Source organism: Teleopsis dalmanni, chromosome 2 (assembly GCF_002237135.1).
Source record: "Teleopsis dalmanni isolate 2A chromosome 2, ASM223713v2, whole genome shotgun sequence".
Taxonomy (NCBI): domain Eukaryota; kingdom Metazoa; phylum Arthropoda; class Insecta; order Diptera; family Diopsidae; genus Teleopsis; species Teleopsis dalmanni.
Genome location: NC_051847.1, coordinates 125,276,282 through 125,279,671, shown reverse-complemented (window position 1 = coordinate 125,279,671; position 3,390 = coordinate 125,276,282).

Here is a 3,390-nt window from a genome sequence, read left to right as displayed (position 1 = left end):
TATCACTCATAATAAAAAACTCATTACAATTTTACTAATAAGCATAATCAATTGTTTTCATTATCTAAAGTTAATCATTAAAATACAAACGAAAATAATTTTTGCTTAATTGTTGTAACGCTACATTACAGGGATAGTATTAGCGATTTTCCCAGTGAGTTTAAGGACAGCCAGGATGGAACCTACGACAACGGCGTAGCACATTCGATTGGTAAGTGTTCAAATAGGGAAGAAATAGAAAATTTGAAGGGAGGCTTTAAAGCAAATAAATATGCAAATATGTCCACAAAAATTATAAGCAATTTTGGAAAAGTGGCACATTAAAAATGAAAATTGGCCCGGGAAGGTTTAATAATATTTTACATTTTTGTCAAATGCTTATTTATTTATTTCAATTTTGTTGTTTACGCAAAGCGCGGCACGTGTCCTTGTTATTGCCATTTCGTCCATTTTTTATATATATTTTTTCTATTTTTGTGGTTTTTTATTTCAATCTTTTATATTGACAGATTCCGATAATGTGATTCCGCGCAACTTAACACCCGAAGTCCTGCAGGCATTACGTGCGGTCAGATTTATTGCACAACACATCAAGGATGCTGACAAGGATAACGAGGTAGGTGTATATATATTTGACTTTATTACTCATTGTGTTTGGCTCTGTGTCTCGAAGCGTCGAAAATAATATTTCGGTTTTATTATTATTTTTTTTTCTTTTCTCGTCAATCTTATTGTTCTTACTTTTTATTTCATTTGTCCTTATGCACGATTTTTATTTGTTTACTTTTGCGGCTGTGAACATATTTCGTACAATTCTCCGCCCTTTCCTAGTGTAAATAAACATAAATAATATTTTGTCTGCGTGTCTATTTTTTTGATTTGCAGTGGTGAAGTCAAATTGTCGGGCAATAAAAACGAGCGAACTCAAAATGATTTTTATTTCAATGCTTGCATATTGATTGCTCAGGGAAATAATATTAACTGAAGGCATATTTTTCAAATTTTATTCATAAGATAAATGCCAACAGATCTTCTTGTAAACAATTTCAATATGAAGCATTAAATAAGGTTTATTCCTTTAAATTTATTTTAAAGCAACAAAATGTGGACAGAGAAAATAAATTTGATTTAAATTTATCTAAAATACATAAAAAATAATGAAAAAATACTAGACTAAATACACTACCCCACTAAGATACTAAACTTTCATTTCTAAATGACTATTTAGAAGTCTCAGCGATTATCTATGCTCGCTACGCTCTAAAAGGCATTACAATAATAATAAGTTTGCCGACCAGTTCTTAAGATATGGATAAACAACGGTTTCTTCACTTCTGGTTGAGAGATTATGTCCACTTTAGGTTCATAGACTCTTTGCTATGAACCTATTATAAACTTTTGTACATCAAATAAAATAAATTTGGCAATATTTGTTGCATACATTAAATAGAAATCATTGAGTTTAGCAATGTATTTTACTAAACCCAATTAAGATACCTGTAATTTGAGAGATTTTCAATCGAAGTTTCTTTTCGTTGGAGTGTCGGCATTGTACGCAAGAAAGATAGAAAGACCACTTGAGCACAAATAATGATTCGTTGTGGTACAACAGGATAGGCATTTGTTAATAAATAGAGTAAATGTTAGTATACAACCATTCGCCAAAGAACGCAACGACTCCCCCGTTATGTAAAGACGAACTAAACTGACAGTTCTATAAACTTGGTTAAGTTCCTGATTTTGCAGAATGACAGATCAGTTAGAAAAGGGGCACCGCAAGTTTTGAATCTTCTTCTAGCTAAAGATGGGCACTGATACATGTGATGGTATACAACCATTCACCAAAAAAGGCAACGACTCCTCTATTAGGTAAAAATTACATTTAGTCTATGTTAATATAGCCAAAGAACGCAACGACTCCCACATTATGTAAAGATAAACTAAACTGACAGTTCCATAAACTTGGCTAAGTTCCTAATTTGGCAAGGTGACAGCTGAGACAGAACGGTAAGGAAAGGAGCGCCGAAGATTTTAAAACTTCTTCTAGCTAAAGATGGGCACTGACACATGTGATGGAGCACAGTTTCTTCCCCATTTTCAGAGCTACAACCACAATAAAATATTAATTGTTTGCTGTAAGCATATTTATTTTTATTTGAGGTATCAAAAGTACGTTACTAAATGATCATTTTAATTTTGAGGGAATAAAAGAAAGAAGAGAAGATAGGAATATAAGAAATGAGTTTAACCAGTTTTTTATTACATAAATATATATAACTTTGATTATTACTTTGACAACATTATCATCATCAATTCCTGTATCTCCTATTGGAGCATTGGGCCTCTTTGATATATAAACCCAATATTTATTAATTAATTTTTTTTCTCTTTAACCTTCTGCCTCAAAAGATGACTTGCAATCGTTTTGCATTGTTGGTTTCAATTTTGTTTAAAGGAAAGTATTGTCTTATTTTTTACACAGCCTTTTAACTATTATTATATAGTAGTTTCAAACTCCATAGTTCGATATCCATTAAACGAACATGTTACTGAAAGTTATGTTAGGTATATTAAACTATTCAGAGAAGATTCGATAAAGTCCACTTTCGAATACATTTTGAATATACAAGCAGCATAGTAAGCAACAATGATGGCAATAATCAAGGTGTAGTGTCTTCGCTCAATATGCAGCCCACTTTACATCGGTCCACATCGCTTCGATGATTCTATACTCTTAAAAGTTGATTTTTTTTTGTTCATTAAAGAAATCGTATATTGAGTAAAGATAAGGACTACTTAAGTAGTTTGAATGCTTGACATCGCATTATAGTACGTGGATTATGTATCCAAAAGTTGGTTGACATTTATAGAAACTTAAATAAAATTTATTTTTTTTTAAGTAAGTTTTTACAAAAAAATTAAAGGAAAAATAATTTCGTTAGGCTTTAAGAATATTTAAATCTCTGTTTATGTATTTCAGTGAATAAATTTCAACATTATTAGAGTTGCCACTTTACATTTTTTCTGTGTTCCCTGTTTTTATTTATGCTAGTCCTTTTTGAGATGTTGTTGCTTTTTTCATTAAAATTCATTAGTGCAACGAATGAACCACATTCAGTACAACCAGAGGCCATTTTTATTTTAATACAACCGCTTTAAAGGATTCATACCCATTACGGGTGAATACCACTCAAGCAAAGAAAAAAAATTGATTTTTTTCTGAATTAAAACAAAAGTTGCATTAACTTTGTGTAAGTTGGCTTTTGGATTTGCCAAGAATTGAGCGGTACAATCCAAAATAGAGTAAATGAAGAAGGCGACCAGAGATACTACAAACAAATATACTCGTCCACAAAAAAAGGCGAAGTGAAGTGAAAACACTTCAATGAA